Source organism: Euphorbia lathyris, chromosome 4 (assembly GCF_963576675.1).
Source record: "Euphorbia lathyris chromosome 4, ddEupLath1.1, whole genome shotgun sequence".
Classification (NCBI taxonomy): Eukaryota; Viridiplantae; Streptophyta; class Magnoliopsida; order Malpighiales; family Euphorbiaceae; genus Euphorbia; species Euphorbia lathyris.
In genome coordinates, this window is record NC_088913.1 from 79,510,807 (window position 1) to 79,534,955 (window position 24,149).

The following is a 24,149-nucleotide window of genomic DNA, read 5'->3' on the forward strand; positions in this document are numbered from 1 at the left end:
CGGCTTGGAGCATTGACATCATCGGGGAGGTGAGGCCTAATGCGTCAAACGGGCACAAATTCATTGCATTCGCCATTGATTACTTCAGCAAGTGGGTAGAGATAGAATCATTTAGCAAGTTGGGGTCTAAGCAGATGAGGAAGTTCATTGAAAAGCACTTAATCACCAGGTTCGGAGTGCCTCATCACATGATTACGGATAATGGGGTCCAGTTTCAGGGAGAGGTGAGAAGTCTCTTCCAAGAGTACGGTATTGAGCATCATAGGTCTTCTCCGTATCGCCCACAAGCTAATGGGGCAATAGAGGCGGCTAATAAGAACCTTAAAAGGATTCTCGTAAAGACAGTAGAATCGCACCAGAACTGGCACGAACAGCTTCTGCTCGCTTTATGGGCTTATCGCACGACAGTTAGAACATCAACTGGGGCAACGCCATTCTCCTTGGTATATGGTGCGGAAGCCGTTCTCCCAATCGAGGTTGAAAAGCGATCATTGAGAATCGCAGTAGAAGCAGAGATTCTCGAGACGGAATGGGTGAAGAAGCGATATGAACAGTTAGCATTAGTAGACGAGAAAAGAATGGAGGCCCTTTACCATGTGCAGTTATATCAGAGAAGGATGGCCCGAGCCTTCAACAAAAAGGTCAAGGCCAGCCCTATCAAAGAAGGGGATATGGTGCTGAAACAGATCCGAGTGACGCACACCGACCCTAGGGGCAAGTTCAAGCCAAACTGGGAAGGGCCAGTCCTCGTGAAGAAAATCCTAAGCAAAGGGGCGGTTAAGCTTACTACTATGGACGGCATGGAGTTCTCCGAACCTACCAATCTGGATAGGCTTAAGAAATACTTTTCGTAAAAAAAAAAAAAAAGAAACGAGAATTCCCGATAGGTTGAAAACCCGCAAAGGGCGGCCTATGCAACAATAAGGGACATCCCAATGGGTGAAAACCCGAAAGGGCACTCATTTGAAAATTTCGGGATAGTAAAAGGAGAGATGAAAAATCGCTGGGATCTGAAAACCGAAAAGGCGGGTCCCGGTAACGATAGTTATATCTTGAGCAATTATAAAAATAATGTATAAGCGGCTAAGTATTTCTATTGTTTGTAAATAAATAAAGGCATGAATATATTTGAAGAGGATGGTTGGAATCATTACAATCTACTGAATGCATGGTAATGTGAATCATGAATTATACATTTCTTACCTCTCTTTTCACGCAAAAAACCTACGTCCTATCCACCCCTCTCCCTATATACAATCTATACATCGGGGTAATTCTAATAAAAAGCTACAAAGCTATAAATAAGGAGGAAGATCCCAGTAATCCTCAAAGTCTCTCAGACGAGAAGCCCGCTCCGCAGATAAGGCCTCCTCGGCAACTCGAAGTCTTTCCTCGGCGGCAAGGCGCCCCGCGGTCCCCACTCGCGTCCTCTCCTCTGCAGCAAGATGCCCCTCAGTCTCCGCTCGCATCATCCTTGACCAATGATCATTTCTCTCCCGATAGACCTGGCCGACCCTGGCATCGGCATCCCGCAATGACTCGCTCTGCCTCAACTCATTTGCATGGAGATCGCTCTGTAAAAAATATAGATATAAGAAAAAGAACATTGAAACAAGGCAACAACAGAAGTCATACATACATACGTGCATACATTTCACTACACTAAAATAAAATAAGAATACTCACCAGGTGACTGGTACAGCGCAGGTGGAGCCGCTCTCTGAGATAACCGGACAACCTCACGTAGTCAGTGCACGTCTCCCTCGAAGTCTGGAGGGCGTCCGGGGGATCAAACGGTATCCTCGATGTGAAAGCAGGAGGAGCTATCTCAACACCGGCATAGGCCACTCCAGACTCGTCATAGTGAACTGTCGAGAAGTCCCTCCCAAAGTCAGGGATAGGTACGCCTAAAGGGGGCCACTCCGGCCGGGCGGTGCCTGAGGACTCACCCGCATAATAGGAGGGCTCGCCCGCAGGCGTTCGAGCCTGAGCACCATCGAAGAAGTCGGACATCTGGGCACTCCTCAAAGAACCCTCCTGCATATGAAGACACAATGAGTACCCCTAACCACTTCGCAAATAAAGAATGAAAAGGGTCAAGCACTCACCGGGAGCTCCTCTCTACCAAAAACCGCCACGACGGCCTCGGCTGAAAACACATCCGTCCTAAGATCCACCTCCATCGCAACCTCGGGGGCATCCGCCGGAGTCAACAAGGTCGATAAATAGTGAGCACGACCCCCTGCATGGTCCCACACGTCTCGAGGGGCAAACCGGCGGGTCAGGTCCCGACGAATGTCCGATAGGGGCATGGTCCTCACTGGAATCTCGCCAGGTGTCCAGTACGAGGCGCTAACCCCGGTAATGCCCCGATCGCCCAAGTACCATGCCCGCACGCAGGGGCCTATAAGTACGCACCGCTGCCTCTGGATGTGGGTAACATATGAGTAGTCAGGACCAAAGTCGAGGTCATCCCATCCGAATCGAATCTGAAAACGAAAAAAAAGAAAAGTCAGGTCTGATCAAATGAAAATCTAGCGTAGTTAGAAGATGTTCACCTGCCCCAAGGTCCGCGAGTCGATCCACGCTAGGAATCGCGCCACTGTCCGCCTCTCCTCGGCGCCTAAATCAAAATCACTCCACCGAGCCATAAGTGGAGGCTTAACCACCCGCGGCCTGCGCCGACGCGTGCATAGAAGAATCCGCCTCTCATAGGCCCAAACCTGCTCGTAGGAACGAAGGTTACTAACAGAAATCGCGAAAAGAATAAAGAAATAAGTTAAGGATGAAAGACGTACCAAGAGAGCAAAGGTGTAACCACCGAAGTCCTTGCGCTTCCGGCAAGTCAGATCCAAAAACTTGTACAGAAAAGCCAAGCCGGCTCCTGCCCAATCATAAGACGACACCGCGTCCAAATCACGGAAGGCCTGGATAAGACCCGCGTGTATCGTCCCGCTCTTGGTGCGGAAGATCGTCTCGCCCAAGGCATATAGAAGAAAGCTGCGAACAGCCTGATCAGTGTCGTCTAGCCCGCAGGAGTCCCTGCGACTCAATAGTCCGGATGTGGTAATAAACTTTGCCGGGGTGGACTTGACCCCCGTATAGACTCCTGGTCCAATCAGAGCAGCTAACTCGTCGCGGTCGACCCGGGGACGCACCATGTCAAAGAAGAGGGGAACCGGGATACTGCTCCCCCGCAATCCAGTCAGCAAGGAGAAGTCATGGGGTGAGATCTTCATCTCCCCAAACGAAAGGTGGAAGGTGTGGGTCGAGTCTACCCATCTCTCACATAAGGCGCGAAGGCCAAATCGATCACACACTCTGTTGGCGTGAGGCAACGCCAGGATAAAAGGCTCAAAACCCAACTCTCGAACCCGGGCTTTAGCCGCCGGGCTCAGCATGGCATACCAGACATGAATCTCCTCAGTGGTCCCGGAAATACCAATGACCTGGAAGGAACAGAACGGGTAAGTTTAAATCTCGCTCCTAGGCTTATGTCTAATAAAGGTTTGTTAACCTAGTTGTTCTTTCGGTCATGCTTAAATCTAACCTAGAGACTCTTTGTCAATTAGGACCGTCATTTTGTGAGATCTCGTTCTTAGGGTTGTTTGTATATAATTTGATTAATTCATTATTCTTTGATGATCTACTCTCCCACGCATTGGCAAAGAGATCGATCCAATTTTAACATTTAATTCGGTCGTTTATGTTTTGTTATTACTATTCACGTGTGTACTATTCACATGCACTATTCACGTTTTTACTATTCACGTGCTCACTATTCACGTTTTTACTATTCATGTGCACTGTTCACGTTTTTACTATTCACGTTTTCACTATTCGCGTGCTATTCACGTTTTTACTGTTGGCATGCATTGTTTGTATTTTTACTATTCACATGCATATAATTCACATTCTTTCAAAAGATAAATAAGGTGTTGCTTGCGGATGAAGAAATTCATGTTTTCTAGCTAAAGTCTTCTAAAGCGACTTAGAGGTTGGCATGCAAATCATGTTCAAAGTAGGGCTACTAAAGCCTAGAAGTCTAGTCAAAGGATAAAAGAGTAGAAGGGTACTTACCTGGTTAGAGTGGGTCCGGCTCAGATGTGAAGTAGGATCCTGAAAAGGGGCCACTGTAGTCAGGTTCTCAAAACCCGCATCCATGCCCTTCGTGCCATCGTATTTATCCAAATCCATCACGGGAATGCCTCAAATTAGAAGTTAGAGAGAGAGAGAAGAGAGAGAAGGTGTGGGGTTGAAATGAAACCCCACCACCTTATATAAGAAAAGGGAATGGCATTCCCGTAAATAGCGAAAAAGGTACGATGTGACATAAAGGTAAAAAGTAAATAATTAATTACCAGGTGCACAAACCTCCGATCTGCAGTCCGTTTCAGCCTGCGTTTCTGCCAAGCGGTGACCGATAACATCAAGATATGACTCCAGATGACAGCCAAATTTTACAAAACAGTGATGCCAGTCAAAATACAGACAACAGTCAACAGAAAAATAATTGTTAGTCTAAATCGTTCCAGACGAAAAGATAAGGATGCTCTTATCAATCAACTCAAATACCCGAGACGATAGCTCCAGTAAAGATATAGACGACAGCGCTTTAGAATTCAGAATTGTTAGAAAGAACCTTTTGCTATTGAGCCATCTTACCCGCGGTCGTGGACCAGGGTTGCGTTTGAGCCATTTCACCCGCGGTCGTGGACCAGGGTTGCTTTTGAGCCATTTTACCCACGGTCGTAGACCAGGCTTGCTTTTGAGCCATTTTACCCGCGGTCGTGGACCAGGGTTGCTTTTGAGCCATTTTACCCGCGGTCGTGGACCAGGGTTGCTTTTGAGCCATCTTACTCGCGGTCGTAGACCAGGCTTGCTATTGAGCCATCTTACCAGCGGTCGTGGACCAGGGTTGCTTTTGAGCCATTTTACCCGCGGTCATGGACCAGGGTTGCTTTTGAGCCATTTTACCCCCAATCGTCGACCAGGCTTGCTTTTGAGCCATTTTACCCGCGGTCGTGGACCAGGGTTGCTTTTGAGCCATTTTACCCGCGGTCGTGGACCAGGGTTGCTTTTGAGCCATTTTACCCGCAGTCGTAGACCAGGGTCGCTTTTGAGCCATTTTACCTGCGGTCGTGGACCATGGTTGCTTTTGAGCCATTTTTACCCGTAATCGATTTAGAGACTGGGGTCGCTAGAAAGAGCTTGTTACCCGAAGTCAATTTAGGCTAGGGTCCTTAAGAAGAACATCCGCCAGCAGCCGATTCGAAGGCAAGGACGGAGAGGATCGAAGACGATGCTGGAGCGCGCAGAGGTCAGGTATTCTTCCTCCTACACTTTACGTGTCTTTTACTTTAATATATTTACATTGCATGTGTTGCGTTAGCAAAAAACGTTTTCAAAACACACACATCACTGTCAAAATAGGAAAGTAGGGGCAACTGTAGACACCGAGTCGGAGGACCTGTGACGAAAACCTGTAACAAGACGGTCAAAGCGGTTGGTTCCGGAAGTTTTAAAACAAAAATATATAATAAAAAGAGAAGAAGTTAATGGGAGTCGCGGTCGTGGACAGTTCGCGTGTGCTCAACGACGTGGTGCGAACGCCTAGCGGCAGCCGACGCGCGTCCAACGACATTTGGACGCGCGCCCGGTAGCGCGGGGCGCACGCTTGACGTCCGCTGGTCGCGCGCGCCCGATGGCCGTTGGGCGAGCGCCCAAAGACATGGGGCAAGCGCCCAACGACATGGGGCAAGCGCCCAACGTAGGTGGGGTGAACGCCCAACGCCTATTGGGCGCGCGCCCAACGAGAGTTGGGCGTCCGCCCAACCTGCTTTGGGCAACGCCCAATCTTAATCGGGCATCGCCCAAAGTCTCCGGGATCCGTGCCTATATAAGGCACGGATCCCCATGTAGAGGGGAGGGGAATTTTTGGAGCTTTCTCACTCTAGACATTTTTAGAGAGAGAAAATTAATTTTTTGGAGAAAATATTTTTTTTCCCAAAAAAATCCAAATTTTTCAAAGTTGAATATTTTATCAAAAACACCGGAAAATCACGATTCGCGGAATCAACCGACTTCGACTATCAGATACCGATCTTGAGGTATTATCCGAGGACTAGACTCGTTTTATTTTATTTATTTTATTTCCTTTATTTATTTATTTTTATGTTATAACTTTATTTATTTAGTCTTTTATTTATCACGTTTTATTTATTATTCCGTATTTATTTAATTTTCGTTACGTGTTAAATAAACGTTCGGTTTTGTTTTGAAATAAAAACCTCGTTTTAATATCCCAATACGAACCGTGATCCGATTCAAAGGTAGTTCGGGAATTAAAAAACGTTGTAATTATAAGTTTTTGAAAATATTTCTAAATAATGTGTTAAAAATAAAACGTCGTTTTAGGGATCTCCGTTATAGACTATGATCCAATTTTGGTAGTTCGGGGACCCAAAATGATAGAATAGATCTAATCTAAAGCTTTTAAATAAATCTGGAAACTGTTGGACTAACTCTGTAATTTTCCATTTTCTGTCATTAAAGGCTGTTTACCGACGGATTTTCCGTCGGTAAAGCTGCTGGAATGTAAAAAATGTTGTTTTGGTCCTCCTTTCTCAACTTTTAGACATTAGGTCCTTTATATATATATAGGTATAGTTATGTAATACTTACTTCCAAGCTATTTTTAAATATTTTGTATATATATTACTCAATGTGTTTGTATATTGTTTTCATTTAATTTGGTTTAATAAAGTTATATGTATATATATATATAGATTTTGCCATTTAATTCATTTAAACTATACATATTTGTTATTTTGGGGTTATTAGGGGTTATTTTCTATACATATTCATCATAAACCATTTTGGGGGTTAAATTCTATTTTCTTGTTTATGAACCTTATTCATTTCCTTTACATGTTTTTAGTTAGAATAAAAACATATTATACCTAGTAGTATTTTCATCACTATTTTTTTACTTATTAATGTGTATTATTTTCCCTATTTTATTTTAGTGGGTATTATTACTCACTTTTTGTACATATGTATATCTATGTATATTTACTCTATTTTCCTACTTATATATATACTCTTTCAAATGTATTTGATGTGGGTGAATTTGAGATTTAATTAATTATTTGTTGTCATTTTATTTACATAAAGGATAATTGAGTGAAAAAGGGGAAAATAAACCACAAAAAAGAGAGTTTAATTTGTTTGTTTAAATTAAAGCTTTTCTAGATATTCCTAAAGTGTAAATAACATTTTCTTATCATTTTTAAACCATTTCCAAAATATCACGTGTTGAAACCTTAATTCGTTCCAACGACGGATTAAGCGAACCTTGTAATTAAAATCGTGTTGTTGTAAATAATAGAGTTTTGAATCGTTTTCTTATTCAAATGGATTTATACAAAAATAATTGGACTTGTATGCCTAATCACGTTTTTGGAGTTAAAGTTTTTATTCCACATTTTCAAACATTCGAGTCGTTCCAACGGCGATTCGAGTCGATGTCATGTAAATTAACGGGGTTTTAAAACGTACCTAAATCGTTCCAACGGCGATTAAGGTACGAACCATGTAAATGAACTCGTTTTGGGGAATGAGATTAGCTTAGAGTTAGTGTATAAAGCATAAATCACCTTGTGAATAAATCAATTCTTCCTTCTCCCCCTCTCTCTCCTATGTATTTTTAGTTCATGTAAATGGGTGATTCTTTACTAAAGTGGCTTTTAATGACATGCTCAAAACGGTTTTCAAAGCGAGAAAGAAAAGGTTTCAAATGAATTTTAAACTTAAAGAAATATGCGATTAGTCCGTTATCGCCTAACACGCTGAGTAGGAGGCCGGTGGTTCATAACCGGGCGATGTCGGGGTACCTAGTATCCTCTCTTCGGAAAGGATCTAGCCTTCTCGGCTCGTACCTAAGTTTTCCGAACCCTCACCGGTCTCCCGCAAGGGATCGGTGTTCATTTTCCCATTCGTGGGTGGAGACTCTTCCATACTCCGAGCTTCGGTCCTACCGAGCAGCTTGATTCCACGATTGGTTGCTTTCGGCGCCAATCACCGCTTACGTCGCCATGAGGTGTCCACCCCCCGGTCCGCCCGGGCGAGGCCGTTCGGCACCTTGTCTAACACCACTTTCACTAAGACATCCTCCACAACCCCTTTTGGTCGGGCAATGGATCTATCGGCCAGCTGGAGTGTCATATTGGTAGGCTTTGGTTCTCCCAAGCCGAGCTTCCTAAACACAGATAAAGGCATTAGATTGATACTAGCACCCAAATCACATAAAGCTCTCCTAAACTCAACATTACCAATCGTGCAAGGGATAGAAAAACTACCTAAATCCTTGAGTTTAGGTGGGAGTTTTTTGTTATAATCACGGAGCATTCCTCCGTGAGCGCTATCGTTTCATTATAATCCAACTTCCTCTTTTTGGCGAGGATTTCTTTAAGAAACTTCGCATATGTAGGCATTTTTTCCAATGCCTCCGCAAGTGGAATGTTAATGTGAAGTTTCTTAAAAATTTCCAAAAATTTGCCGTATTGGTGGTCCAAATTTTCCTTTTTAAGTCGTTGTGGAAAAGGGAGCTTCGGTACGTAAGCTCCAATTGGATCACATACATTTTTATTCTTATCCAAGGAAGTCACGAGTTTTGGATCCGAACCGGGGTTGCTTACCACTTCCGGTTCATCACTTACCTGTGGAGCGGGTGGAGTCTGTTGAAACACCTTTCCACAGGATTTTGATTTGACAAAATTAATTAAGTGAAATTAAATATTCTATAACACATTAAGTTTAAATGCTTTGATTTATTGTTACTAATGTGTTTGTTCAATGTTGAGTTTATAATTGTTATAAGACATAAAGATCATAAGGCTCAAGCCCTATAAGGAAGTCAAGGCCCAAGTCAAACAAGCCCGCGTATCTCCAAAACGCTGCCGTTGAAGTAATGAAACGCATGCTGAGCAAAGAAGGATCGAGAAGATCCACGTAGACAACTTCGGTATGAAGCTGCTGAGCTGTCTCGACAAAACGTACAAGACAGCCGCTGACCACAAGACAGCTTCCAGACAAAGTATTTCCTCTTTGATTAAAGATCAGAAGACACAGCAAGCTGTCTGGTTGACGTTACCCAAAATGGAGGAACATACTGTCACACTGACAGAAGAACAGAAGATGCTGGAATCTGATTGGCTAAGAGAACTGCTGACAGACTGAGTGAAAACGACCTGTAGCCGTTTCCCTCCAACGGTTATTTCGAAATTCTAAATAACCAGAAGCTCTCACAGCTCTCTATAAATAGAGCATTCAGAATCCACATTCGACAGAGAACTTTGAGCAAAAGCCGTTACGCTGATCGAACGTGTACAAAAGTTCTCCATCAAAAGCAAAGCAAATTCTTACACTACAAGCTTATTCATTTATGTAAAAGTCTAGAGTGATTGATTCTCAATCATCTAAGGTGTTCTAGCAATTGTTGTTTAGGACAAATCTTAATCATTTCTAGGAATAGAAAGGAGAGGCTGAGTACTCGGTTTTAAGTACTCAGCGGAGAGATTAGGATTGAGTAGAAGTATAGAGGAAGGTACTCTTGTCATACTCAATTGCTGATATTGTAAAAGGTTTGAGGCTCTACCTTTAAAGAGCTCAGTAGAAGATTTAAAATCTCGGAAGTGTTCCGGGGATAGGACGTAGGCTTAGAAGAAGCCGAACCTGGATAAATCTGCTGAGTGAAGTATTTCTAAACCTTAACTCCTTATTTATATTGCTTGCTTAAAACAAACTAAAACTGACCAAGTAAAAGAGGTCAAGCTGAGTTGTGCGCTGCCAACGAATTAAGTCAGGAATAGACTCTAAGTGCTATTTCCTGATCTAAGCAACGAAACTGACCTAGTCACTAGTTGACTAAGCCAGTGTCGTGTCTATTGATCAGCGCCGCTGTCATATAATCTTTTCTAAAAGAAAAGAAATCTGCCCTAATCATTTTAAAAGGTAAAATAGTTCCTAACCCCCCCTTGGAACTATACTTGCAACCTTACAAGGGACCAACAAGTGGTATCAGAGCCTAAAAGCTCATTACTAAAGGTCTAACAACCTTGAGTTGATCCATACCATGGGCGAAAACAGCACTCGGTTTCTCCCTGGAAACCAGACAACTCAGATATTACCTGAGGGGCTGTCCATTACCAGGCCTCCCCTATTCTTCGGGTCAAACTATACCTTTTGGAAGAATAGGATGAAGAACTTCATTCAAGCTACAAACATGAGTGCCTGGCTATCTATAGTCCAAGGCCCGTTTGTACCTGTGAAAGTTGTTGCTGGCCAGTCAGTTGTTAAAGCTGAGGTTGAATGGACAGAGGATGATCTTAAGAAGCTTCAAAACCATGCTTCGGCTATCAATATGCTTCACTGTGCGCTCGATGCTGCAGAATATAACAAAATCTCAGGTTGTGAGTCGGCACAAGAGATCTGGAAAAAGCTGGAAGTTGCCTACGAGGGAACAAACAAAGTAAAAGAATCCAAAGTGAATCAGCAGATGAGACTGTACGAGCTGTTCGAGATGAACAATGATGAGGGCATTTCAGACATGAACGCAAGGTTCACCAACATCATTAATGAGCTAAAGAGACTTGGGAAAATCTTCACTGAGGAAGAACAAGTCAAAAAGATACTCAGGAGTCTTCCAAAAGACTGGCAAGCAAAGAAGACAGCAGTTGAGGAAGCTCAGGATTTAACCACCTACAAATATGACGAACTCATCGGTTCATTGCTGACCCATGAGATATCCATGAAAAACTTTGAGGTGAAGGAAAAATATGATGACAAGAAGCAGAAGTCACTTGTCATGAAGGCTGACTCCACTGACGGGAGTTCAACTGATGATGAGGAGATGGCTATGTTCACAAGAAAGATGAAGAGGCTGTTCAGGAAGAACGACAAATATTCTAAAAAGCCTTACAAAAAGTTTGATAAGTATAAGGCTGACTCAAGTGACAGCAAATACAGAAAGGACAGCTCAAAGCCCATTACATGCTTTGAGTGCCACCAAGATGGCCATATTAAGTCAAACTGCCCCACGCTGAGGAAAGACAAGAAAAGTGGGAAGAAGGCAATGGTGGCTACTTGGAGTGACAGTGATGAATCTTCATCAACAGAAACTGAGGCCACCGAGTCAGCGAAGATATGCTTTATGGCTGAAGAACTTACTGAGCCATGCATTTCTGAGCATGCTGACCAATCTGATGAGTCAGATAATGAAGAGCAATCTAATGAGGTAATCTCACTCTCTCAACTCAGAAATGAAATGGGTAACGCCCTGAGTGATCTCTATACACTTATTAAAAAGTGTAACAGGAAGATTAAAGCACTCAGCCAGCGCTGTGATGAAGTAGAAGAGGTCAAACTGAGTGACCTCAGATACCTTCTTCAAGACAACTCAGTTTTGCATGAAAATATGAAAATCATTCATGAGTCTGTCTCTGAAGTCCAGTCAGTTTCAAAGAAACTGAGGAAGGATGTCACAACCATTCAGAACCAATTAAAGGTTCCAAACAAAAACAATTTTCCGCTGAGAACTCAGTATCAAGGTACACAGTACCAAGGTACTCAGCAGAGATGAAATCCCCAGCGAAAAGTCCAATGTGACTTTTGTGGGAAGTTAGGTCACACTACTAAAGTGTGCTGGCACACTCAGCACTGGGGTGCTGACAAGTCAGTAAAAAATCCTAAACAGAAGGTCAGTTGTGACTTCTGTGGAAAGAATGGCCATACTGTCTATGTATGTCGCCATAAAATAAAATATGATGCTATACCTGTTGCACCTAACAAGTCAGGACCCAAAAAGAATTGGGTACCTAAAAGTAACTAGTTACAATGCAGGTAAGCCTGAGATGTGCCGAGAAGTCAAAGATGTGGTATATTGACAGCGCATGCTCAAGGCATATGACGGGTGATGAAACTCAGTTCATCACGTTTGAACGTAAACGAGGAGGGAGTGTAAGTTTTGGAGACAACAATAAGGGTAAGATAGTAGGCTCAGGAATCATCGGAGGTAACCCTACTATTGAATCTGTCTCCCTAGTCAGCGGACTTAAATATAACTTACTCAGCGTAGCTCAGCTATGTGACAATGGGAGAAAAGGTATATTTGATACTACTGGATGTAAAATATACGAGGGTAAAACTAATGAGTTAATTTTAACTGCCCCTCGGATAGATAATGTCTTTATGCTAGACTTAGAGCAAAAGTTTTCAAAAACTGTGTGCTTAGTAACAAAGGAAGAAAATTCCTGGCTATGGCACATGAGACTTGGTCATGTAAGCATGGACCTCCTAGCCAAATTAGCAAGAAAGCAATTGGTTGAGGGACTGCCTGAACTTAAATTTCAAAAAGATCAATTATGCCATGCTTGCCAAGCTGGAAAACAAACCAAGCAATCTTTTCACAGTAAAAACATTGTCTCAACTAAGCGTCCGTTAGAAATGCTACACTTGGATCTCTTTGGTCCAGTCCAGCCGCTGAGTCTGGGTGGAAGAAGGTTTTCCTTGGTTATTGTAGATGATTTCTCTCGGTACACATGGGTTATCCTGCTGACCAGTAAGGATGAGACCTTTGAGACATTTTCAAACTTGGTTAGAAAAATTGAAAATGAGAAAGACCTAAAACTAGCTCATATCCGTAGTGATAACGGTGGAGAATTCAAAAACCAAAAGTTTGTTGAATTCTGTGAAGCCAGCGGCATTGACCACAATTTCTCTGCTCCTAGAACGCCTCAGCAAAATGGGGTTGTTGAAAGGAAGAACAGAACTCTGGTTGAGATTGCCAGGACAATGCTGGATGAGCATAGGCTTCCAAAGTATTTTTGGGGAGAAGCTGTTAACACAGCATGCTATATTCTGAATAGGGCTCTAGTTAGACCTATACTTAAGAAAACCCCTTATGAACTTTGGAAAGGACGAAAGCCCAACATTGGATACTTTCGTGCCTTTGGCTGTAGATGCTTTATTTTAAATACCAAAGGTAACTTAGCCAAATTTGATTCAAAAGCTGATGAGGCTATCTTTCTAGGCTACTCAACAAACAGCAAAGCATACAGAGTTTTTAATAAGAGAACTCAAGTATTAGAAGAATCTATACATGTGCAATTCGATGAAACTGACCCTGCAGGAAGATACCAGCCGCTGATAGAAGACGAACCAAACTCAGCACCTGCTGATGACAAGAAATCAACTACGGAAGTATCTCGGCAATGTAGCTTTTGTCTCAGTACAGGAGCCGAAGAACTTTGCCGAAGCTGAGGATGACGAATTCTGGATGAATGCCATGCAAGAGGAACTCAATCAGTTCAGGAGGAATAATGTGTGGGAACTAGTGCCACATCCTAGGAGCCAAAAGACCATTGGAACGAGATGGGTCTTCAGGAACAAGCTGGATGAACAAGGAAACGTAGTCAGAAACAAGGCAAGACTTGTAGCTCAGGGCTACAGTCAGCAAGAAGGTATTGACTACGGTGAGACCTTTTCCCTAGTGGCAAGGCTAGAAGCAATTAGGATTTTATGTGCATATGCATCGTATATGAATTTTAAACTGTTTCAAATGGATGTTAAAAGTGCATTTCTTAATGGAGTAATAAACGAGGAGGTCTATGTCAATCAGCCTCCAGGGTTTGAGGATTCTAAGTTCCCAAACCACGTTTACAAACTCAAAAAGGCTCTGTATGGCCTCAAGCAAGCACCACGTGCTTGGTATGAGAGGCTGACCAACTTCTTACTGACTAGAGATTATGTCAGGGGTCAAGCTGATACAACCTTATTCATTAAGAGAAAGGGTAAAGATACCCTGCTGGCACAAATATATGTAGATGACATTATATTTGGTGCTACTAATGAATCTATGTGAAAGGAATTTAGCAAACAAATGCAGAATGAATTCGAAATGTCAATGATGGGAGAACTCAACTTCTTCCTCGGACTTCAAATTAAACAAGGAAAGAATGGCATATTCATCAGTCAGGCTAAATATGCCAAGGAGATATTGAAGAAATATGAACTAGAACATTGTAAGCCAATATCCACTCCTATGGGCACTGACACTGTCCTCTGTGCTGATGAAAATGGTAAGTCAGTAGACAGCAAGTTATACCGAGGTATGATTGGCTCTTTACTTTACTTAACAGCAAGTAGGCCAGACATTCAGTTCTCAGTATGTTATTGTGCTAGATATCAAGCTAACCTTAAGGAATCCCATTACATAGCTGTAAAAAGGATTCCTTAGATATTTGCAAAGCTCAGTAAATGCAGGTTTGTGGTATCCAAATACTCATGACTTTACACTCATTGGATACACTGATGCTGACTACGGTCGAGACAAGCTGGAAAGAAAAAGCACCTCTGGAGGATGCCATTTCCTAGGAAGCTGTCTTGTATCTTGGTTCAGCAAGAAGCAGGCGTCAGTAGCCCTGCCCACAACTGAAGCTGAGTACATTGCTGCTGGAAACTGTGTTGCTCAAGTCCTATGGATTAAGCAACAGCTTGAAGATTATGGTGTTCAAACAAAGACAATTGAAGTCAAATGCGACAACAAGAGTGCAATTGACCTCTCAAAGAACCCAATCCAGCACAGCAGGATGAAGCATGTCAGCATAAGGCATCACTTCATCAGAGATCATGTACTCAAGAAAGAAATTAAGCTGACTTATGTGCCAACAGATGAGCAGCTGACTGATATCTTTACAAAGCCTCTAGCACGAGAGCAATTTAGCATACTGAGAGAAGCCATTGGTATGTTTAATCCACTGTCTTAAATTCCTAAGTAAAAATGTGATATGATGCATGCTGAATGAATGTTAACATGCTGAGTATTTTAAAGAGTATCTGTCAAAATCACATGCCTAGAAATAAATGCACACTGAGTGAGTTATCTCATGCCGAGTAACTAAACCTCTATAACTATCCGTTGAACAAAACTGACTACTCAGAATACGAAATGTTTATATCATCAAACGCTGAGTAAAAGTAATTATTAGCATTTAATGCCACCACACGCGTAATGACACCTGTACTGCGCATGCACCGAAAACGTCTTAAAATGTCATAAATGTCAGATTTTCTGCCGATTGGACAACCCAAGGGCAAAACCGACCAATCAAATGAAAATCCAAGTTAAAAATCTATAAATAGTGGATATTAACCCACTACCTTCTCTTCATGCGCACTGAACTTTAGAAAGCTTCAGAATTTTCCTTAAGCACTTAAGAGCTTCAGAACTTCAAAAAATGTCCTTAAACAAAAGTACTTTCTCTCCAACCCTCAAATCCACTCATCAGGCTGGTCCTTCAACTAGCATGGTAAGAAGGATGACCAAAGTACACTCTTGGGCCTAGAGTCAAGAAGTACTAAGGAGCCGATACTTTCCTTCTGGCTTCGTCTCTTCTGAAAAACCATTCAGTGAATGGATCAACAAGAACAAATGGAAAGGTCTCTTCTCTCTTTCCGGACAAACCTATCCCACGATAGTGAGAGAGTTCTACTCCAACCTGCACGTTGATGCAGATGACTCTGACTACTTAGAGACCACAGTTAAAGGTCAAAAGATAGTGATAACTCCTGAATATCTAGCAACACTGCTAGATATACCAAATACAGGGATCCAGTTCAGGACAACAAAGGAGCCAATACCAAAAGCCATCGTAGAAAAGATGAAGGGGTTCTGTAAACCCAGAAACTACAAAGGAGAAGTACCCAACACCTGCATGGGCAAAAATCAGAAGATGGTCCACTTCATGATGACCAATTTCATCTTTCCTAAACTCAGCTCTCCCTCATCCGCCTCCAACTTTGAACAATGCTTCATCTGGCACATGCTGACCAGCACTCCATTCAATCTTCCTGTCTTCTTGGTCGGAGCTTTTCAACGAAGTGGGAGGAAGCTCCGTTTGGGTTCTCTCATCACCAAGATAATACAGGACAAGAATATAGAGACTGTAGGTGAAATAAGTTCATCAGGAAGTGTTATCACTGCAGGTCTGCTGAATGGACTATCACATAGTCAACCCCTGAAAGGATATGACGGAAATGGAAGCACTGAGAAGGAGGACATTATGACTGAGACTGAGCAACCCATTGGAGAAATGGAAAATCTAACAGATCTGGATGATGCTATAGCTCATGTTATGGCTGAAACTGCTCAAACTAATGAGGGCACAGAACCAACAGATGAACCTCAAACTGAGAAGAAGAAGAAAAAGGGAACCTGCTCGAAGGATATTCGTACTGTCCCACGAAAGGTAAGGCTAATGGAAAGAAACAAGAAGAAAGTTGATCAGGACCTAGCTGAGTCAGCTCAGAAGAAAATGAGAACAGAAGACGAAACTGTCGGTGAGCCCAACATTACTCAAGGGAGGTCTTCACAAAAACAAGCCTCTGTTCCTCAAAGTGAGAAACAAGCCAAAACCCCTGCTAGTCCAAAAGAAGCTCAACTCCCACCTCACAGCAACTCAGCACCTGAAGTCAACACACCCCGTAGTCCTAGTGCTACTCAAGGCACTCAGTGCGAGCCCACTCCTGCCAAATTTGCACACCTAGGTGCTACTGAATCAGGACGGCGTGTCATTGCCTCAGCTAACAATCTGCTTCAAGAACAAGCTCATCCTCCACCAAACCATGACCAGTCCTCTCATCCAGTTGTAACTCACCAAATTCTGCGTGAAATCCATGACTTGATCAACCACTTCTCTTCGGTTCAGACGCAGCAACCAACACAAGCTCAGATGTCCAAGATGACCGCACTCATGTTGACTATGGTCAATCACATGAATTCGTTGGAGGGTCAAATTCGTCTGCTGCAAGAACAAGCCAAGTCTCCTGCCCCTACCGTCAATTTGCCTACTGCTGATGCTGGCAAAACGGGGGAGAAAAGTGGCAACTAAGGAGAAGGAACTCTAAGTTAGAAACTAGAGAGTTAGAAGTTAGGAAGAAGAACTTTTTTTATGCCTTGTCCTTATCCTTTGTTTTTGTTTTTAAAAAAAATTTCAATATGCCTAACTTCTGTTACTTTTGGAATACTTGCATTACTATTAGTTATCCATCCTTCAAATGCTAAGTATTATCTGAATGCATGCTGCATTTTAAAAAAATTAATGTTTGGACTTGTCAAATATAAACCATTGAACAAATAAAGTACTCAGCGCTCTGTCACTATACATTACTTCCGCTGAATACTGAGTAAAATAGAATATGTCCCATAAGCTGACCTATACCTGAAAACTGATCTTAGACTTATTCAATTAAACCTTAGAATGTTTAGAATAAAACTAAGTCAGTAGCTCAGCCCTTACGGGGGAGTTCACTTAAGTAAAAAGGTCAACTATCATGGGGGAGCTCAAAGCTGAGTTCCTTGCTGATTAGTTTTGCCAACATCAAAATGGGGGAGTTTGTTGAAACACCTTTCCACAGGATTTTGATTTGACAAAATTAATTAAGTGAAATTAAATATTCTATAACACATTAAGTTTAAATGCTTTGATTTATTGTTACTAATGTGTTTGTTCAATGTTGAGTTTATAATTGTTATAAGACATAAAGATCATAAGGCTCAAGCCCTATAAGGAAGTCAAGGCCCAAGTCAAACAAGCCCAAGATTGCTCAGCCCGCGTATCTCCAAAACGCTGCCGTTGAAGTAATGAAACGCATGCTGAGCAAAGAAGGATCGAGAAGATCCACGTAGACAACTTCGGTATGAAGCTGCTGAGCTGTCTCGACAAAACGTACAAGACAGCCGCTGACCACAAGACAGCTTCCAGACAAAGTATTTCCTCTTTGAGTAAAGATCAGAAGACACAACAAGCTGTCTGGTTGACGTTACCCAAAATGGAGGAACATACTGTCACACTGACAGAAGAACAGAAGATGCTGGAATCTGATTGGCTAAGAGAACTGCTGACAGACTGAGTGAAAATGACCTGTAGCCGTTTCCCTCCAATGGGTATTTCGAAATTCGAAATAACCAGAAGCTCTCACAGCTCTCTATAAATAGAGCATTCAGAATCCACATTCGACAGAGAACTTTGAGCAAAAGCCGTTACGTTGATCGAACGTGTACAAAAGTTCTCCATCAAAAGCAAAGCAAATTCTTACACTACAAGCTTATTCATTTGTGTAAAAGTCTAGAGTGATTGATTCTCAATCATCTAAGGTGTTCTAGCAATTGTTGTTTAGGACAAATCTTAATCATTTCTAGGAATAGAAAGGAGAGGCTGAGTACTCGGTTTTAAGTACTCAGCGGAGAGATTAGGATTGAGTAGAAGTATAGAGGAAGGTACTCTTGTCATACTCAATTGCTGATATTGTAAAAGGTTTGAGGCTCTACCTTTAAAGAGCTCAGTAGAAGATTTGAAATCTCGGAAGTGTTCCGGGGACAGGACGTAGGCTTAGAAGAAGCCGAACCTGGATAAATCTGCTGAGTGAAGTATTTCTAAACCTTAACTCCTTATTTATATTGCTTGCTTAAAACAAACTAAAACTGACCAAGTAAAAGAGGTCAAGCTGAGTTGTGCGCTGCCAACGAATTAAGTCAGGAATAGACTCTAAGTGCTATTTCCTGATCTAAGCAACGAAACTGACCTAGTCACTAGTTGACTAAGCCAGTGTCGTGTCGATTGATCAGCGCCGCTGTCATATAATCTTTTCTAAAAGAAAAGAAATCTGCCCTAATCGTTTTAAAAGGTAAAATAGTTCCTAACCCCCCCCCCTTGGAACTATACTTGCAACCTTACAAGGGACCAACAGAGTCGCCTTTGGAACCGGTGGTTCCAAACCCTTACCATTACGGAGAGTTATTGCTTGTGCGGTCTCCCAATCTTTTGGTCTCGAGTTTTGTTCGGTGTTAATCGGGGGAGACTCATGTTGTCTCCCTTGTCGTTGGCGACTTAATTGGGCCACTTGCTATCCCAAGTCCCTGCAAAATGCTTCATTGTTAGCAAGACGAGAAGATATTTCTTTAAGGAGATCAATTACCATTGCGTCTTGCGCATTGCTAGGAGGTTGCGATTTTTGCCCTCCTTGGACATGAGGGAATTGGCCCAACCCTTGTTCCACAAATTTACCATGGGGTTCGGATGGGGGCTTCAACACATTCCGCTTGTTATCATAAGATGGAATCGGGTGTTGGTGTTGAGGCCTCCATCCGTTATTATTATTGTTATGGTGGTGATAAGCATGCGTGTTAGGATAGGAGTTATAATGAGAATTATACCTTTGTTGTCCCCCTACATAACTTACGCTTTCGGTGTCGCCGGCAAAAGGGCTTCCGGCTTGACAATCCTTACTTTGGTGGTCACCACCACAATGAGAGCACACTAGGACTTGTGCTGAATTCTGGAGGCTCATTTGTGCCATTAAGGCATCCAACTTCTTATTCATTTCGATTATGAAGATTGTGGGAGCCTCGTCTTCTACGGCAAAGGTTTGATGTTGCGAGGGTCCGGCAAGCCGATCTTCTTGCCATTGGACGCTTTTCTTAGCTAATTCGTGAATGAGCTCATACGCCTCGCTTGCCGATTTGCGAAACAAATCCCCACCTACGGCAGAATCAACGGTTGCACGATTAGTAGGTATTAAACCATGATAAAAGGTATTTACTAGATCATGCTTAGGGATATCATGATGGGGACAACTTCGGAGCAACTTTCGGAACCTAGCCCAAGCTGAATGGAGGGCCTCGTATCCAAGTTGCCGAAAGGAGGTGATATCTTTTCTCAACTTAACCGTTTTAGAGGGTGGGAAGTAGTAAGATAGGAACTCCTTCTCAAGTTCCTCCCAAGATGTGATTGATCCCGCCTCTAACGAGTGCAACCATTCCAATGCTTGCCCTGTCAAAGAGAAAGGAAATAGTTTTAGTTGGACGGCCTCAATCGGAACACCGTTTTGCCGTGAAGTTTCGGCACACATAAGAAATTTATCAAGGTGCTCGTTAGGGTTTTCATGGGGTTTCCCTCCGAATTGACCGAGTTGTTGGATTAATTGGATCATGATAGTCTTTATTTCAAATGTGTCGGCCGGAATGGTGGGGGCAACAATTCCGTGGCGGATTTGAGGGCGATGTGGAGCAAGAATCTCCAACATCGAACGCGTGTCATTGCCTCCACCATTACGGTTGTTATTCACGGGTTGTTCCGGCACCCTTTGGTTGATCTCGGGCTGGTTAGCTTCATTGTTGAGATTTGCCATTCTCTCTTTTCGAATCCTACAAAGAGTACGTTCAATTTCGAGATCAATAGGAATAAGAGAATCACTCCGAGATCGGGTATGCATAAAATAAATGAAATAAAATATAATATCAACAAGAAAGAATGATGTTAGTAAAAGTATATATAAACAATTTATACAAAAAGAATGCTTAAACTAACAATAAAACGTTTTTGTCTAATATTGCAAGATGTTATAAATCTCGGGCAACGGCGCCAAAAACTTGATAGCGTGAATTCTAGTAGTGTTCTTTCTAAGTGCTTTGTATCTACTAGATGTCACTACTTAGGGGCAAGTGTACCCCGTCGTATCAAGTAATAATCCGGTTAAGACCGGGTATCGAATCCACGAGATCTATAACTGCAAGTATTAAACGACTCGGTTTTATACGTTATTTAAGCGGTGAATGCTTTGGGGTTGATGTGGTAACCAACTACAAACTACTCCTAACTACGTGTGAGGCGAATTTATATAACGAAACTCTACGAAATGATATGGAAAGTGATAAGTTATAAATATGGCAAACAATGACTCTCAATATATAAAACGGTTGACGATTTACTCTTGCAATGACGACTATGTGTAGTGTGACCGACCCGTGAAGTACTTAGACTACGTGGTTCCTAGTCAAGGCGTGTCTAATGCTTGGGACCAGAAATTAGGGCCCGTAAGTTCCGTGGTTTGTCAATTCCTACGGTTTTCGGAGCGTCACTTCCGGTAAGGCAACACCTATATGAATCCCTAAAGATAGCCCGAATGGCATCGAAAATCGCGTTCTTCCTACACAATAATCAATTACGAATATCAAAACAAGTAGCAAACATCAACACAAATATAAAGAAAGAGATTATGAATCATAAATTATAAATATGGAAAGTGTAAATATGGATTACAAACAAGCCTAGTACATAGGATGAGATCAAGCTAATTAGCAAGTGTAAAGGGAAGAATCCACCCTCGGAACTAGCTAACCGGACTCAAAAGCCATCTCTAAGGACTTGAATGGTGGAGCTCTCGAGCTTGGTGTGCGGAGATGGAGCGGGACTTTGATGAAATGTCGGGAGCAACGGACAAGCTCTCGAGATGGAAGAGTTTAGTTACATAAAGCCTAAAAACAAATCTAAACTACAACACTCAAAACAAGTATAGTTTTTGCTCTCTCTAATGTATGGTATGTCAAATGAGTGGTAGACACTCTTATTTATAAATCAAGCTAGGGGCAAGATTGTAATTCCACAAGGTGCAAGCATGGAGGAACATTATTTTGTGCAGAAATCCCATGATACGCCCCGCGTATGGTGGTGTACGCCCTACGTGTATGCCCATTCCGTCAAAAATCTCCTGCATGTGGACCAATTCGGATCTTGTTGTCTCAAACACGCCCCGCGTTGATTGGGATACGCCTCGCGTGTTTGAGTCTCTGAGATTTTATTGCTTGAATTGAGCCTTTTACGCCGCGCGTAGCTTGAGGCACGCCCTGCGTAAATGAGTCTCTGAACTTTTTGTATTGACGAACTCCCTTACACGTCCCGCGTGTAAGGTGGCACGCCTCGCGTATGGATCATTGACTCAGGAGACAATGTAGTCTGACTTTCAGGATTAGGCAATCATTTCTGTCATATGTTTATACGCCTCGCGTAAGTTGGCGTACGCCTCGCGTATGTTGACTCGATACCACGCGGCGTCTGTGGATAGGGCAATCATTTCTGACTTTATGTTTCACGCCCCGCGTATGGGATGATGCGCCTCGCGTATTTGAGTGGATTTTCACTCCTTGCTCGTACCTGAAATACAAATCTCAGGACCGAGTTAGCTTGATGTTTTTATTTCCTAAATATATCAAAAAACAAGGGCATTTATCCGCAAATACGGAATTTATTATTATTTCGTTATTTTATTCAAAACACTCTATTTTTGTAATTAAACTTATTTATTTCTTCTAAAATTAACCCGTAAATCACGCTAAAAGATAGGGGTAAAATACCCCTATCACTTCCCCTCCGCCGAGTTCCCCCAAAGGAAACGTCGATTGATCTTATCAAGATCATTAAGAACCGGCTCCGGCAATCTACAAGCTTGCATAATATGATTAGGAGCCGCACTATTGACCGATTGAATCAAAGTAAAACGGCCAGCAAGAGAAAGAGAATTAGCTTTCCAAATGGCACAATTCCCACTAGTTTTGTCAATAGTCTCTTTAAAGGATGCTTTGGAGACTCTGTCACTATGGAGAGGGACCCCCAGATACTTACCCAAAGAATTAGTCAAAGGAATACCAGAAATTTCACTTATGCAGACACTCTTACTCATGTTTTTAGAACACAACATCCTAGATTTTTGGATATTGAGCTTTTGGCCAGAAGCAGCGCAGAAACAGTTAAGGATGTCCATAACCACACCCATTTGCTCCTCATTCCCTTCCACAAAGATCATAACATCATCTGCGAAGAACAAATGGGTAATCGAAGGGCAAAATCTGTGGATGGAAACAGGGTGGAAAACTCCATTGCCCACAACTTCTTATAATCAACCCGTGAGCAATGAACGTTTTTGTTCAACACAGAAAAACAAAACTAATCAGTAATCAACCTTTAAAGTATAGCAATCGCAATGATTGCCTCTAACATAAATCGATACGAGATCAAAGAGGGAGTAAGAAATAAAGTAAATTAGTCGAGACGAAAAACAGAACGATTCCTCTTCTCCTTCTTTTATGTGTGTCGAAATATGTCTATTTATAGACTTCTCAAAACCCTAATCCCAGTTGTGTTAGATAATTAAATAATCAGAATCTTATTCAGAATAGGATTACTAATTAGATAATTAAATAAACACTTTAATATTATCTAAACAATAACTAATTATATCTAGATAATTATTATTAATCAAATTAATAATTTAATTATTGTTAGAGATAATTAATTAGAGTTTCAATCATATAAAAACTTCTAATTAATATTATCAGATAATCCTTTAGTTTAATTTATAACCATAATCTAATTATAATTATTAAATCAAACTAATATCCCTATACAATATATAAATTTCGGCCCATTAATCATGTCTCACTAATTTACAGTTTCGTCCTCCGATTCCAAGTCCCATATGCGACCCATTAGGTTCTTTATTGCCACTAGCCGTATATATCCTTTGAAATTATTCATCACGGTTAATTCCAACATATATATAACGGAATACCGTCATGAGCTGTTACTAGCAGAACCTATGATATTCCCCTAGAGCAATTAAGAAGTTAGGTTGATAACTGACATTAACCTTTCTGCATTAGGTACAGTATAATACGATCCTTCATCAACTATATCATGTTGGTCAATTCCTTATAACCATGGAGCGTGTCAAGGTTACATATAACGAAGAGTCTGTTTTACTTTTACAGGTTGAATTCACTCTAAAAGATAAGTTAAGTGAAATATTCATTTCTACTCTTAACTCTATCACCTTGCAAGGATTTCAGTTAATTCACCACAAGCGGCCATTTGGATATATCTCCCACTTATCGGGAGTGACGAATGCTCAATCTAACATTAACTATTCTGCAATTACTTTGTGTGATACCCAACCCTGCTCTTACACACCCCAGGCTCTCACCTGTTGGATCGTGCTCGCACAGAATCAAAGTATCAGACTCCACAATCCAGAATCACTAATTAACGAATGTTTGAGTCTGAGGATTATTTATACCTACTAATACCAATGAGATGAACAGTTGACACATTAGATAAATCAATCCATACTGTTATCTCAAGTCGGGTCCCAATCCTAATGAACTCCTTCACCGGATCCATGTAACTGTCTAGATATCTGAATATCTAAAGCTTATGAGATCAGCTTTCTGTCTCGATAGAAAACACTGTTACATGCAA